General features: G+C 39.9%; 1 long non-coding RNA gene across 1 annotated transcript in view; it reads right to left on the bottom strand.

Annotated features, from left to right (window-relative positions):
• Positions 1 to 214: 214 nt before the first annotated feature.
• LOC123652315 overlaps positions 215 to 16,971 on the bottom strand; it is a 43,304-nt gene continuing 26,547 nt past the window's right edge. The window contains exons 3-4 of the long non-coding RNA XR_006741590.1: positions 3,753 to 3,816; positions 215 to 375 (exon numbers count right to left, since the gene is read on the bottom strand). This is a non-coding gene — a long non-coding RNA (uncharacterized LOC123652315). The remainder of the gene's footprint in view (positions 376 to 3,752; positions 3,817 to 16,971) is intronic.

Genomic DNA, 16,971 nt, shown 5'->3' with positions numbered 1-16,971 from the left:
ATTTCCACTTAAATAGAGTATGTATTTATATACATTTAAGAGACACGTCCATTTATAACACTCTAGTAATGTGTTTTGGTGTCCAAACTATTTTTAACTAACCCATAATTGGGCTAAGATTTTCCAAAATAAATAAATACCTATAGTTTTGTAAATCATAAATAACTAAACTATCATTATATTAGAAAAAGAGTGATATAAAGCTATTGAATGGAATACATTAGGTTAGGAAACAGTAGAGGTATGTGCTACAAATAGCTAATATATATTGAAAACTTACCATGATTCTATCGCTATGCTATGATATGCATGATCTCATTTAATCATTGGGACAATCCTGTGAGTTAAGCAGCATTCTACCCCATTTTGCAGAATCTGAAACAGAGTTAGAGGGTAGGTAAATGACAAGATTACACAGAGGGCAAAGCTATAACTTAGACCCAGACCAATCTGAATGGGGAACACTGTTCTGGTAACACAATGGTGACTGGGAAAATTCTAAGGCATGACTTCCAGGTTAGAGAGGGTGTGCAGTTATACAATAAATGCTTATTTAATTGGGTTTATCATGTGTATCCTACTCTGACACTATGGAGCCTCTTTTGTGTGGCAGCCATGTGCAGAGTGCAGAGATCAGAATATATGATCCTGGTCCGCACAGAGTGAACCCTGGAAAGCAGACTTTTTTTTCTGTGAAGGGCCAGATGGTGAGAATTTAAACTTTTGGGATCATATCATATCTCAAAATGAATTGTCTCTGTCATTTTCAGCATGAAATTTGCCACAGAAAATCTGTTAATGGATGATCATGGCTATGCCCCGATAAATCTTTATTAAAGACTCTGAAATTTGAATTCCATATCATTTTCAGGTTCACTAAAATGTTATTCTTGTTCTTTTTCCCCCCCAACAATTTAAATGTGTAAAAATACATGGTAGTTCCCAGGTCATACTAAAACAGGTATTAGGTTGGATTTGACCATAAACCAAGGTTGACCAACTCACCACATATATGGCTATTGAATATTGAAATTTAGCAAGTCCAGTGGATATGAGCTGAGAGTATAAAATAAACACCAGATTTTAGACTCTTAGTATAAAAAATTATAAATGTCCCATTTAAAAAAAATTATAAATGTTTCATTTATAATTTTTATTTTGATTATATTTCTAAAGAATAAGCTTTTGATGTGAATTAAATGTTATTCAAATTAAATTCACCTGTTTTGGGTTGTTCCCTTCCCCTCCCCTTTCTCTTAAGTCCTAGAAAATTTAAAATCACACATGTGGATCATATTATATTTCTATATATTTCTACAATGCTACTTTAGAGGTAATAATATTTGGAGGTAAACAGATACCTGCTATATATAGATTTGTAAGAATTTAATGATTTATTAGATATTGAAGTAGAATAAAGAAGTCATTAGAGAACGATTGTAAAACCTGATCGAGTTTCAAAAGTAGAATAAATATTTTCCAGACAGAAAAAGGAAGCAAGACATTTGAGATGCAGCTATGTGTTAGTGTATGCCAGGGAAATTAAACATTGCTTATTGCTTGAAAATAAAATGTGATAGGAGAATGGCAAAGCATGATGGTCCACCAGATCATGATGAAGAAGATCACGGTGAATGAGGGTTCTGTCTGCCGCACTGAGGATATGAAATTATATCTGAAAAATGAAGCCACTGGCAGGTGTTAGGCAGTGATGGGCCCTGCCAAGTCACCCGGAATTGCCAGGATAGGTGGTTAAAGGGCCAGAAGACCCATAAATAAGTCTCATGGTTCTAGCTTGTGTTATTGGGAGAACAATAATATCACATAATTGATGACAAATAAATGTAGCCCTAGAGCAGTGGTCAACAAACTCATTAGTCAACAAGAGCCAAATATCAACAGTACAACGACTGAAATTTCTTTTGAACTTAAATTTTTTAAACTTAAACTTCTTCTAATGCCACTTCTTTAAAAATAGACTCGCCCAGGCCGTAGTATTTTGTGGAAGAGTCACACTCAAGAGGCCAAAGAGCCGCAGTTTGCGGCTATCCTAGAGAATACTGTTTTCTGTGGCATGATTGTAGGTTAATTGACTTTCTCAATTCATGGAGGGTGATATAGGCTGAGAGAATGGGGAAAAGTTCAAGTTTAGACACATGAGAACTTTGCAATTGAATAGCAGTAGTTTTTCTGATATGCGGACATTTTAGCTTAGAGCTCAAACAGGACTGAAGAGGGTCATAGACTCACAGATGCTGAAAATTGCCAAGTTACTTAAGTTGGGAGTCAGTCACTTGCCAGGTGCTCGAGTTCCTTGACTAACAGGCATTCTGCACAGGCATCTCCAGGAAGACTGAATGTTCCCAGTAACAGGCAGGTCATCACCACTGCGATCTACAGGCATCATGACTATCAGAAAGTCATGCTCTGTGCTTAACATCAAACTCAGGAACCATTCAGAAATCCTTCCACAAGCTGGGCCCTCACCACATTTAATTTCAGGAATCCTAGTTAGCTATGCATTTTCCAATGGCTGCTATTATATGGATGAGATAAATCACTGGTAATTAGAATGATCCCAAGGACAGAATTCTTTATTGGAGGAGTACTCAAAAAGGGTAAAGTTGCATGGCCAGCATGACTCAGTGGTTGAGAGTCCACTTATGAACCAGGAGGTCATAGTTCAATTCCTGGTCAGGTCACATGCCCAGGTTGCAGGCTTGATACCCAGTGTGGGGTGTGCAGGAGAAAGCCGATCAATGATTTGCTCTCATCCTTGATGTTTCTATCTCTCTCTCCCTCTCTCTTTTTCTCTCTGAAATAGATAGATAGATAGATAGATAGATAGATAGATAGATAGATAGATAGATAGATATGAAGAGTAGAGTTATATATGACCCTTTTTTTTGTGGTGAGCATGTCAGATGGCTCATGACTTCAAATACCAATGGGGCATCTTGACCTTGATTGTCTGGCCTGCTCTTCAAGCCAAATATGCCAATAGAAGATTTTTCTTCTCCAACTGCAAAAATGATGTCCTTTCCTTTTTATGGGAAATGACACAATCATGTCCATCGGGCACATCAAGTTAAAAGATTTTAACTCAAAAGACTAAGGCACTATTATTCTTTTTAACTATCAAATCCTTTCCTTCTGCCTTTTCTGCAGCCATTTTCTTTTTATTTAAATATATATTTTATTGATTTTTTTTATAGGAGAGGAAGGGAAAAGGATAGAGAGTTAGAAACATTGATGAGAGAGAAACATCGATCAGCTGCCTCCTGCACACCCCCCACTGGGGATGTGCCCACAACCAAGGTACATAACCCTGACCAGAATTGATCGTGGGACCCTTCAGTCCACAGGCTGACGCTCTATCCACTGAGCCAAACCAGTTAGGGCTGCAGCCGGTTTCTTATTCCATAATTGTTTTTCATGGTTTTTATTGTCTCCTCAATCAGAGCTGATTCTTCGGTCTTCCTTAGATACCCCTTTCAGCATCTGGCCTTCAGGAGAGGTGTTTCACTGTGTACCTTTGTTACCCCATGGTCCCGTGGACAGCAGTGGTTTCCAGGGCAGGAAGTCCAAGGGGCAGGAAGGGAGACCCACCGTCTAAGCCCTGGACTCTATTCCAATGAGTGTGGTTCTTTTTCTTTTTTTTTTGTGGACCTGCAAGTAAGACTTCCTTTACTGTTATTGTTCCACTGTTTAGAAACTTGGCCAATTATTTCATCTGGCTTCAAAATACTTACCAACTTAATTTTCCTCCTCATTTCTCTTCTCATGGAGTTGTAACAGATGGTAAAATAGAAGATTCTGTGGAGAAAGAAAAGTGTAAAAAAAAAAAATTGAAATGCAGAATGTACCAAGGACAAGGAGAGTTGTGCTATTCTGGGGGTGTGGCCCAGATCAGAGACATGAGGAAGGGATGTGGTTGAGAGAGTTGTAAGGTCACATCTTCAGAGAGAAATTATCAATGTTACTATTCCCTTTTCTAAAGTTGGGAGGGCTGTGGGTACTACATTTTTATCTCATGTCTTGTGAGAGGGCATCCAGAAGTATGTGGGAGGTGTCTGATAGGTGTTCTTAAACCTAAGTGGGGCCAGGGGAGTGGACTGGTGCCTGATTCATCCCTGTGAAAACTGTAAAATACAAACGGAGGCAAGCCTGGCCGGTATGGCTCAGTTGTTGAGCATCAACCCACGCACCAAAAGGTTGTTGGTTTGATTCCTGGTCAGGGTACATGGCCAGGTTATGGGCTAGATCCCCATTAGGGGGCATTCAGGAGGCAGCCAATCTATGTTTTTCTCTCATTGATGTTTCTCATCTGAATGGCTCAAAAATAGAAGTGTTGAACCCAGTTTCCCACCAAAGATGAGGGAGGAAGTAGCAAATTAAGGCATTCAAATTTTAGTTGATAAACCCTATTAATATTCCAAAATCAGATATTCTTTAGCTCCAAACAATGTAGAATCACAATACATTCCTAATAATAACAATAACAAAAATGTAAACTTTTATAGAAACTTTTATTCCAAGAGTGAAACCACTTAGGTATGCAGTAATAAGCTAAATTTGAATCTAAAAGCATATGACCTAGTCCTTAATTTTGATTGCCTATACTGTTTAAATCTTTGTTTTCTTTTGGAATTTAGCATGCTTCAGAATTTTTCCCTTCAATATTAATGTATTTATCCCATTTGAATTCAGCTATTTTAGAAACTCATATGATGGCCTGCTAATTGCACTTTGATAATAATACTGCTCTTTTCAATATAATTACAAATATCTGTTATGGCATCTTTTTTAAACCAATGTTAATAACAATCGTGTTTGTTCACACAGAAACAATAATAGCAATATCACTAAGTTGAAGGAGACATACCTGTGTCCTTTTATCATAAGTTTTTATGCCAAAGTCTCTTTTGGTTTTTCTGGGCTATTGGCTATTTGTGTACCTTATAGTTTCAGTTTTCAGGGTTATATTTTTGTTTGTTTTGTTTGTTTTTAATGCAGTAGGTGAGTTGCAATATCAGAGTTAATCCTCTTAGAAGAAGGAATTAGTTCAGGTATTGAGATTGCTTAGGAATTCTGAACAAAATAATATGAGATGCCTAAATTTCCAAACCATAAATAATAAACTAAAGGTTCGGAAGTTGACCTAGAAGTATTTTAGAGTTTTGTTATACAATAATAAGATTTTTCTCTCTGATTCATTTGAGCATTTTTGTTTAAAAAATTACTCTAAAAATATGGTTTTGTGTGTGTTTTTTTCATATCACACACATGCGAAACTTTACATACTGGAAGTTTGTTGCTAAAAATGTTATAGCATTTTTCAATGAATTCAGTAATTTTTTATTATTTCAGTAGTATGAAGGAGATTGTGGGAAACATTGAAATATTATCAATATATTTCATATACTCTTAATTCATTCACCAAATACTTATTGAGTACCCGGTATGCAAGGTGCATAATTCTAATTTCAAGGGATTTAAAGACAATATTACCCACTGCATGGATTTCATATTTCAGGAAAGGAATATATCCCAGTAGCACACTTCATTTTTAAATTTTTTCATTGACTTTGAGAGAATGAGGAAGGAAGAGGGAGAGGGAGAAAGACATTGATCAGATGCCTCCAGCATGCCCTCTAAGGCGGGGAGGAGGGGGGCATGTCTAGCCCGCCAACCAGGCATGTGACATGACCTGGAATCAAACTGGCAACCTTTCGGTGCACAGGATGACACCCAGTCAATGGAGACATACCGGCCAGGGCTCCAGTAACACCCTTTCAAGTGAAACATTAAAAGAACTACACTAGAACCATTCATTATGCATTGTTTGATCACATTTTCTGTTAGTTTCAGAGTTCTGAGTGTGTTCTTAAAATGTCAAAAGCAACTAACTACTTTTGATGATTAACTTTCCTCAAGAATGTGAAATAAAAAAAAAACACAACCCTGAAAACAAATATCTATACTTAGGTCTACATATCCTACTCAAATTGAAACCAAAGAAAGTTTTAGCCGCAATTTTAAAGTACCCGAGAAGTCACTGCTGTGCTGGCGGGCATTCCTGTAATGTGATTTCTTTGACTTCTCTTGGAGAAAAAGAAACCTTTTTTTCGAAGGCACTTCAATGTAGCATGTTAATTCAGCATTAATTATAGAACATGTCAAACTGCATTTCAGTCAAAGCTCCCTGTAAGTCTCCAGAGCTTTCTTAATGACAGTAATTATAGGTCATAAAAAGAGTCGTCTGGAATTAACATTTCTCGCATGTCTTGATGGGAAAATGTACATGGCTGCACCGTACAGATGTTTTGATTAGTAAAATTTACACTTCCTTTCTGGTTTCAATGCCTGTCAAACTCCCCGCGCTGCGCAAGTCCTCGCTCATCTCTGGGAGGAGATGAAGGAGCCTCGGAGGTGGTTGAAGTTCTGAAAACGCTGCAGTGTGTGATTTTCTCCCGCACCTCAACAAAAATAAACCAACAGCTTCCTCCTCAATACATGCAAGGATTCTTCTAAAAGATGAGCAACATAAAAGTTCTTGGCTTCTAGAAAACTTCCACAAAGGAGGTTTGAAGAATTGCATTTGATGTGCGCGTCCTAAATGGATCTATTCAAATGGAGAAGAGCATGGAGTCAACTTATATGCTGACCGAAGTCTCCAGGTAAACCACGTTTCATCACCTGCTATCGGAAAGCACACACGCAACGTGCTCCGTTCTGAACTGTCCAAGTTTTCTTACGAGGAAATGAGAATGGAAACATCCAGGTTTAAACAATGTTAATATCATCAAACATCCAGGGAAATATAACAAATTAAAAGAGAATCACTTCGAAGAATAAAAGGCCTACACCGTAAGTAATAATAAATCTGATACTTGACATTCATCTCCCTGGAAAATAAAATTAGGTAAACTTGTGCAAGGGCATTCGGAACCTCCGATGCGGTTTATTAATAATTTCCTGTTTTCATATCAGAAGCTCATATGATCTGGTGGCAGCCACAGTAGACCTCCGCCGATATTTAATAAAGCTGCCATCCATAATCCTCTCTGATTACCTCTAACCTTCCCTCTAAACAGACACGGTGCAATCACCCCTCTGAAGGACAGCACCGAGTCACCTGCTAGGCTGTTTGACAGCTTATTCTGCTGCATCAAGCTGGCACAAAATTACTTTTTCCAAATCCATCTCTAGTTAATAACCAAAAGTAATAATGGTGTTCAGCATGTGTAATATCCCGAGAAGGCAAAATGAGGCAACAGAGGGGGAAAAAGATTAGAGAGCGATTATCATGGAAGGAAGATGAAAAACAGAATCTTGTAACACAACAACGTTTCTGTTGCAATGCCACGTGGCGAGGTCTCCGTATCACAGGACAAAATGTGCAGTGTGGGCCGGGAGACACGGAAGACAACACCTATTGTACTTGCAACTAGGCATGTGGCTATTCTCGTTCACACAGGGTGGCATTTGAGCATTCTCTGAGTTATTCTGAGACATTCTCTTGGGAACAAGAAATGACTCACCTTTAGTGGAACATGTCTAGTTAATGGAAATGTATTGCTTTGCTCTCACCTATGGTTTGTAAAAATAATAAGGCATTTTGCTTATAGAACAGATCAGACTAACCTTAATCCAAATTTACAAGCACACCAAATCCAATTCAATCTATTTTAAAAAGATGAAACACCAAATTAAAAGTCTGAACCCTCAGTTGAAAAAAAAAATAGATTTTTTTTAATCATATAGGCAGGGTCCAGTCAGTATATACATTTGTTCTCATTAATAACAGCTGAATGACCTTGTTATGGGGCTGAGTCTGGCTGTGACAATTACTAGGGAAAAGGTGAACATGTTTCCTTCCTTTCTTAGCTCCTTGCTTTCTATTTTTATTTTCTTCTTACTTCCCACCAGTTCCTCTCACTTTGTTTTTCTCTTCTTTCTCTTTGCCTGTTTCTCCCACTTCCTTTTCTTCCCTCTTTCTTTCTACAATATTTTGCAGTAAGGCTTTATATATTTTACACTGGAGTCCCAGTGCACAAATTTGTGCACAGGTGGATGTCCCTTGGCCTGGCTGGTGATTGGGGCTGATCGGGGCAGTGGGAGGTTAGTTCAGCTGAAGGGCCGCAGGAGGTTGGCCAGCCAGCTAGGGGGAGGGGGTTGCAGGAGGTTGGCCAGCCAGCTGGGGGGTGGGGCCTGCAGGAGGTTGGCCAGCCAGCTGGGGGGAGGGGCCTGCAGGAGGTTGGCCAGCCAGCTGGGGGGAGGGGCCTGCAGGAGGTTGGCCAGCCAGCTGGGGGGTGGGAGCTGCAGGAGGTTGGCCAGCCAGCTGGGGGGAGGGGCCTGCAGGAGGTTGGCCAGCCAGCTGGGGGGTGGGACCTGCAGGAGGCTGGCCAGCCAGCTGGGGGTTGGGGCCTGCAGGAGGTTGGCCAGCCAGCTGGGGGGAGGGGCCTGCAGGAGGTTGGCTGTGGGAACGCACTGACCACCACAGGGCAGATCCTGTGTTGAGCGTCTGCCCCCTGGTGGGTCAGTGCTCATCAAAGTGACCAGTTCACCAGTCTTTGGTTGTTTGGTTATTCAATTGTTTGGTTGTTCAGTTGTTCAGTCACTTAGGCAACTAACATACTACCTTTATAATAATTCTATATTCTAAATGGTCTCAGATCTAAAAAAAAAAAAAAAAAAAATCATGATTAAGTTAAAGCCTTTTTTTAAAAAAATCAAAGATATCCACATATGTTTATATTTCACATATATATAAATAATGGGACCACACACACACATACACACACACACACACACACACACACACACATACACACACACACACAGAGATGAAAGGTGTTTCTCACTGCCAATCCTTGCTTTATATATTGGACATTGCAACTGATACCTTGAGTATGCTTTCCTTCATGTGGTCTGTGTCTTTTTGGTAATTTGAATTTCTCCCCAGGTGTTCATGATTGAAATGGGACCATGTTCTTTGACACACACCCCCTTCACTAGCCCCTTATCTAATTCTTCTCAGGGCTACTTTTTAAATGTTATTTTTATTGAATTTATTGGGGTGACACTGGTTAATAAAAATATGTAGGTTTAAGGTGTACAGTTCTGTAACACATCAGCTGCACCTTGTATTGTGTACTCACCATTCCACATCATGTCTCTTTCCTTGTCTTTGAAGCCATCCATTGACTTCTCTCCACCCCTCTGCCACATATCAGCCAAAGCCACCCTCATTACTTCTTAGCTAGCAGCTAGACCAGCTGAATGACCTCTGTACTTCTTTTTTATCCAGACAGAACCTGACATTCTCTGCATGGCAATCTTCTGCAATGCAAACATCATGTCCCTTTTCTTTCGAAGCTCTTCAGGCACCCATTGCTTTTGGGATACCACAGACATCCTTGTGATGAATGACTATGAGGAGATGGATGATTTGGCATCTGCCCACTTCCCCGGCCTTTCCCTAGCTCATTCACCAGTTCATGATATCCAGCCATGTGGCCATTCTGTTCTGTTTCTCGGCCTTTCTCGTTGGCTGCATCCTCTTTGGGGGAAGTGCCCCATTCTATTCACCTGTCATTCCCTTACTCATCTTTGGAATTCTGTTTAAATTTGACTTCTTCGGTTACGCTTTCTCTGACAGCCCAGTCTAGTTCTGTCCCCCACGTTGGCTTTCACAGACACATGCAAGTTTCCTTTGTAGAAATCCTTGCATTTCTAATAGAGTATATTGTCCATATCCTGCTGTGTCTACCGGCAGAATGAAGGCAGGGAGAAGTCTTGTTCTCTTCTGTGTCCAACTTGCCTACTCAGTGTCTAGCACCCAGGAGCTTCTCAATAAATATATTGTTAATGGATTTACTGAGTGTATGTGTTTTCTCTCACCAAGCAGATTAGTCATTGCAAGGGTTGGTCTAAAAGAAACTTAAGCATTGTGCAGAAGTGTTTGTGCATAGTATCTCCCTTAGGTTGGATTGCCCAGAAATGGATCTGAGACAGGATTTGTATGCAAGTGGTTAATTAAAAAGGGATCCTAGGAGAGACCAGGAAGGAATCGAGAGGAACAGCAAAAAGAAGGTGGGAGACAAATAAGCATGGAAGGGATTTTAGGCCAAGTCACTCCCTCAAAGGCTAGCTTCAGTCGGCCTTGCATGAGATCTATAAAGTACAAGTGATTCCTCAGCTTTGTCCCTTTCTGAGGCAACTGGACTTATGGAGTGATGTGAACTCAGGCATCTCCCCTTCCCTGCCAGTGGATAGAAAACAATTCACAGGGGTAGGCTGTTCTCCGAAGAAGAATAAAGGGCAGTTGGTCACGATAGTGCATTTTAACTATAGCTCCACTGGTAGCTGCCCTTGTATGTAAATGTTTTGAATATTTCTAGCTGATTTTTTTAAGTGATATAAACTGGTGTGTCCTTCTGTGGTTAATCATATGAGGTCTGATAACTTTTTAAAAAATGTATCCTACCATCTTGACTCTTGAAATGTCTTTCCACTCTTCAGTAGAAAATAATTTTTATTTCCTATAATTCTGTATAAACATTGAAGCAATAGTTTAATACAATACCCCTGAAGACTGTTACCCATAAATTAAGTGCCAGTTGTGAGCTCAGGATCAATGCTAGGCCTTGATGTGCAGATTCAAAGCAATACTCAATTATATTAGTTTAAAATCAACATTTAGGGCTTTGAACAAGTCTGAGGCGCCCTCGTTCCTGTGTTTCATCTACCTCTTGAGTGAGAAATCCCCAAAGTTTTCTTTCTTTTTTCTTTTTCTTTTTTTTAAATATATTTTATTGATTTTGTACAGAGAGGAAGGGAGAGAGATAGAGAGCCAGAAACATCGATGAGAGAGAGTCATCGATCAGCTGCCTCTTGCACACCCCCTACTGGGGATATGCCCGCAACCAAGGTACATGCCCTTGACCGGAATCGAACCCGGGACCCTTCAGTCCCCAAGCCGACGCTCTATCCATTGAGCCAAACCGGTCCCGGCCCCAAAGTTTTCTTAAACTTGACTCCCTAACCCAGGGATGAAATGGTTTTGAGTTGACTCAGGGACTATTTCTAATAGATACAATAATACCTCTCTGGTTTCTGTCATTCTGTACCAATAATAAAAGAGAAACTTTCTGAGCAAGGAAATTAAACTCAAAAATAAAACAAGTTAGTTATCCAAAGGATAATTTGAAGATTCCAAAATTTAATTTCAAATTAATGTAAGCTGGCATATACTATGGTATTTGATACCAGGGAACTATAAGGGTTTTGCATATGTTCCAAACTTAATTACTTTATTTTATTAATGCTGCTATAAAGAAGGGGGTTTATTTGGAGTTTTACAATCTCATTTGGCATAGAACAAGTATAGTATCATTCTGGGGTTTTAGAATATTACTAGAAGCTAGGACCTCTGAGAGAGGTATATCCCAGCCATCAAGTCCAAATGCGTCCCCTCACAGTCTTTGAACACATGAGCTAAGCAATCGGGCTGTTTTCAATGCAACTTTCAGCTGACACAAGATAGTTGTCTGCTTAGAAATAGAAAGTCACTGGATTATAGAACAGGTGAAATCCTGCCAGATAGGTATATGGGAAGGAAGGGAGCGAGGGAAGGAAGGGGAAAGAATTGAGAACACCATTTTTAGTATTAGGAATTTACACTTAAAATAATAATAATGGTAATTGTTCATATTAGACACTAGGCTAATAAATGCACATTTTCTTCCTTTACATTCTCACAGCAGCCATGTGAGTTATGTTACTTTTATTTTAGACATAGAAGAGCCTTAAGTTCAGAAACTTTAAGCAACTTGTCTCAGTTCATACATATACTAATTGTTTAGAGCTTGATTTGAGTTGTTTAAATTGAGAATTAAGTTTTATCTATTATTACATAGTGCCTTTTATATTATAAATTAGGCAACTAAAGAGCCATTTGATTTATAATTTAACTATTATTGCAAATTGCATATCAGTGGAAGACTCATTAAACATTCAAAATAAATCTAAGGACAGTCACTATGATATATATTTTAGGGTTATGAAAGAATCTACAAATAAAATAATACTAGTGAAACACAAAATCATTTAACTCTGAAACTAATAATTCATAAAATTGCAATACATTTGGACAATAATTTCATATTTTCAAAATGTTAACAACCTATATGCCATAGGCTTCAGTTTCCATTATGATAGATCATTATAAAAATATAACTAGTCAATACCCATTCTTAAAATTTATTTTCTTGAGACATCTTGCCTAATAATAGACAAACATGTCAATTGACCATATCTCTGCTAAGAGCCACCAGCCAATAAGGAGGGATATGCCAGAAAATCCAACAAAGATGGCGGTTAATTTGCATACACAGGTGCCCAGTGATGGGGCAGGACACAGGCATTCTACCCCAACCCCGGTCTCTCAGGGCCTCTGGGCAGCTTGGGAAAGTGGGGCTGCAGCAGAAGGAGGCTGGGCCAGAGCGGAAAGAGGTGGCTCTGAGGCCCAAGCAGAAAGGGACTGGCCAGCGTGAAAAGGCAGTGCAGGTAGCCAGGGAAAGGAAAGCCCATTCTAGCACAAATCTTTGTGCATCGGGCTTCTAGTCTATAATAATAAAAGCCTAATATGCTAATTAGACCAGACATTCTTCTAGATGTCCTTCTGGACAACCTCCCAGGTGAAGCCAGGGCTGTGAGGAAGCCCAGGTCCCAGGTGCCCACTGGTGGCCGGAGAGAAAATTTATACAAGAGTAGGCCTTCCTTCCCCCAGCTGCCAGCACCAGCTTCCCTCTGGCCCCCGGGGCCTGGCCTTCCCTCTGGACACCCCAGGCACCTGAGACCTGGGCTGGCTTTCCTCCTGCCCTGGCTTTGTGAGGAAGGATGTCTGGAATGACATCCTGTCTAATTAGCATATTGCCCTTCAATTACTAAAGATAGGCTCATCATAGTCACCCCAAACTTATCTAATTAAAGACATTGCTCTTCTTTTATAATTTTCCCATAGAAATAGGAGTAGCATTTCTGACCCAACGTCAATGTAAAGATACATATTGCTTTAAATGTAAAGAGTTATAGGTCTGTTTTTGTTCATCAGTTTATTTTGTTCAAAAATAGATTCAGAGACACGGAAGCATAGGACAAACTGTCAAACCTCAGAGGGAAGGTGGGAAGGTGGGTGGGTTAGGAGAGATCAACCAGTGAACTTGCGTGCATGTCTGCATAACCCTTGGATACAGTCAATGGGGTGGTGATGGCCTGGGGTGGAAGGCAGGGGTGGGCTAGAAGTCAAAGGGGGAAAAGCTAGACATCTGTAATACCTTCAAGAATGAAGTTTTAAAACAGAGTTAATATAATTTTTTAAGTTCTAAATGATAATTAAGACCACACATTGAAACAGTCAAATGTGCTACTTTGTTTTGTAGCATACCATCTTCACTAAGGATGAAAATGGATTGTTTAAATGACTTTCTGCCATGCATTTTTTCAAAAAGAACATTTACATAGGCAAATATGTTTATAGTAGTTGCGTTTTAAAAACTGAAATGAAAAAATGTCCTTTAAATTTGCCATTCTCCAAAAGCATTCTGCTCACTGTTTTGTAACACTTCTGCTCAATACAATGCATCATAATTATTTTAATACACAGACTTTCCTACTGAACTTCCAGTGATATCTGAAGAGCATAATTACAGTTCTGCTATCACACATTAATTTTTTTTTTCTCAAAATAATGCACACAGTTCCAGTAATGCCTCTGGATAATATATGCTTTCTCTGTAATGCATTAATGCGATTGGCTAGCGGCTTTTCCTTGGACTTCGAATTTGCGATTTTAAAAAGGCAAATATAGCAATTAAGAACCCAGAAGAAATCCCTCATCAAATTAGAATCAGCTGACAAATTTGAACCTGAGCTAATTAACTGTGCTCTTAAGAATTTTTTCTGAGAAATGAACTCAATTTAAACTTAAATTAATTAAATTAAAATATATTCTAAAATCTGATAGATCAAAACCCATTAATTTTAGTTTAGCTGGTTCAATCCAGCCAAGTCTTGTGCTCTGATCTGTTATATGTCTCACCCCCGTTAATATTACAAAGTCCAGGGATCATGCTCTCAAGTGTCAGATACCATTAGCGTGGCCTAATAAAACCAGACGTAGTGCTGCTATAACCCAGGCATAAGTGAGTGGAGAAACAAAGCTGCCCCTTTCTTTTTAAGGTAGCTGTAGCAACTTGACTGGTACATAAAACAAAGGACATTTGGGGCTGTACTATTTTAATTGATATTTTACAGAGAGTAAGAGAGAGGGGTAGAGAGTTAGAAACATCGATGAGAGAGAATCATCAATCAGCTGCCTCTTGCACACCCCCTACCAGGGATGTGCCCGCAACCAAGGTACATGCCCTTGACTGGAATCGAACCTGGGACTCTCAATCCGCAGGCCGACGCTCTATCCACTGAGCCAAACCGGTTTAGGCATGAACTTTTTTTATTTATGTTACAAACTTCCTCTTCAGACACACAGTTTTTTGTTTTTGTTTTTGTTTTTGTTTTTTTGTTTTGGTTTGTTTTGTTTTGGTCTGGTCCTTTTCTCCTTATATACATGTTGGCCTTGTCACTGTCTAAAATAGGACTGAGGTGGGGTAGAAAACAGCAACCTATTTTATTCAATTTTTTAATTTACTAATATTATTATATGAAGATTCTAAAAAGTTGAGGAAGAAAATATTAATAAAATGTCAAAAACCAAATATGTTTAATGAGAGACTAACAGGGAGATAAAAGACCACTAGGCAGGTCAGTGAGAATGTAAACCACACGCACAAGTTCCCTCTCTAGACCCCGGGCTTCAGGGGAGATACTGTGGGAGAATGGTTATTTCACCTGCACCTCATAGTGACCTCATTGTGAAGGGGTAAAGCTAAGCCTCCATCTTCCAGAACAGTGCTGTTTCTGCCTTCCATTCTGGGAACAGCAACTATGAGCAGCGCCTTGGTTTGGACATAACATCATATAGGTGCTTAATTATAGGATCCCCTTTTTCATGGCAGGGGTACCAATATTTAGAGAAGACTGTTCAATTGCATGACTGACAGTCATATATTGTGAATTCCCTCCAAAAATCAGAAAAGTCATAAGATTTTCAGAAAGTTAGAAATAAGCTAAGATGACTAGACTAAACTGAATGTCTCTTGGTGAACAAAGAGAATTCCACTTCTTTACAGCTTTTCAAAAAGTCTCTCCCTACGCAGAGGAGAGGTTTGAACACACTTCTGCAGGTGGAAGGGCCGGCCTCAGGAATCCAGTTCCGTGGTCCACAGAGCAAAGTACGAGAACCTGGTTCTAGTGATGTTTAATTTTATCTCCTTTTTCCCCTCACTCTTTTTGTGCATGCTTCACAATGTATGTAATGTAAGAGTTCAATAGAATTTCAGTAAATTTTAATAAAACATATTGAAGGTACAATCATAAAATTTATTCTGATGGGCTGGACCCGTGGTCGGCAAACTACAGCTCGTGAGCCAAATGCGGCTCTTTGGCCCCTTAATGTGGCTCTTCCACAAAATACCATGGCCTGGGCGAGTCTATTTTAAAGAAGTTTAAGTTTAAAAAATTTGGCTCTCAAAAAAATTTTCAATCTTTGTACTCTTGATATTTGGCTCTGTTGACTAATGAGGTTGCCGACCACTGGGCTAGACAAACAAATTGGTTTTGACAATGCTCACTGCCATGTGCTGACCTTTTATCAAACACTGGAAAGACTATGGACAATAAAGCAGTCGGAGAAAGATAAGTATCATATGATCTCACTCATTTGTGGAATATAATGAACAACATAAACTGATGAACAAAAATAGAACCAGAGTCATAGAAACATTCAACAGACTGTCCAGCCTATGAGGGAAGGTGGGGGGGGGGGGGGGAGTGAATGGGTAAGAGATCAACCAAAGGACTTGTATGATGCATATGAGTGTAATCAATGGACACAGACCAGGTGGGGGCAGATGGGAAATGATAAATGGGAGGAAAAGGAGACATGTAATATTTTAAACTGTAAAGAATTTTTTTAAAAAAAAAAAGCACTACAGACACCAAGAGAACATAACCTGTCCCTAATCTGCTATTTAAAGACCCCCAAGACAGTACCTGGAACATTTGACTATGTTATATTACCATCCTATCTAATAAAGAGGGAACATTCAAATTGACCATCACACCATCACAAAATGGCAATGCCCACAATGGAGGCAGGGTTTCCATAACACAAGATGGCTCCACCCACTGCAGAGGCCTAGTTCCCCTAACAAGCCTTAAGGAGCAATCAGCAGGGATCTGATGCCGTCTGGTCCTGGGCCAGGGCAGGGGAACAGAGCCGGTGTCATGCTCCCCCTCCCCAGGGTCAGGCAGGAGGAGTTTAGGCTGTGCTCCCCTCCCCCCCCCCCCCGATGCCGGGCCAGGAGATCTCAGGCCATGGCCCTTACCCAGCAGGCTGCTTTCCCCGTCCCAGCACCTGGGGGCTTGAGGCTGCACCCCCCTGCCTGGTGCTGGGCCAATGGACCTGAGGCTGCACCCCTTGCCCAGCGGGGCTTGATGGGGGTAGGGCCGGACAGGTCTGGATCTCACCCAGTGGGGGTGGGGCTCACCTCTCACGGGCCCCAGATTCTGACAGGAGGAAGATTTTCAAATGCATTTTACTAATTTTTTTTTTCATCTTTGACGCTTGTATTATATATAAAGGACAAATAGCAATATTTAAATATTTCCTCTAATCCCCTTTTAATGTGCATGAATTTTATGCACTGGGCCATTAGTCATTAATAATATTCTGTAAAAATAAAAATAGTGTCATGCCTACCTTTTCTTTCACTGTTTGTGTTTGGTGTTATATCTAATACTAAGAGGTCCAATGCTGGGAAAGTCATGCAAGTGTAGGCCTTCCTT

Source organism: Pipistrellus kuhlii, unplaced genomic scaffold (genome assembly GCF_014108245.1).
Source record: "Pipistrellus kuhlii isolate mPipKuh1 unplaced genomic scaffold, mPipKuh1.p scaffold_m20_p_14, whole genome shotgun sequence".
Lineage (NCBI taxonomy): Eukaryota > Metazoa > Chordata > Mammalia > Chiroptera > Vespertilionidae > Pipistrellus > Pipistrellus kuhlii.
Note: the sequence above shows the minus strand (reverse complement) of the source record. Positions and strands in the feature narration are given on the sequence as shown.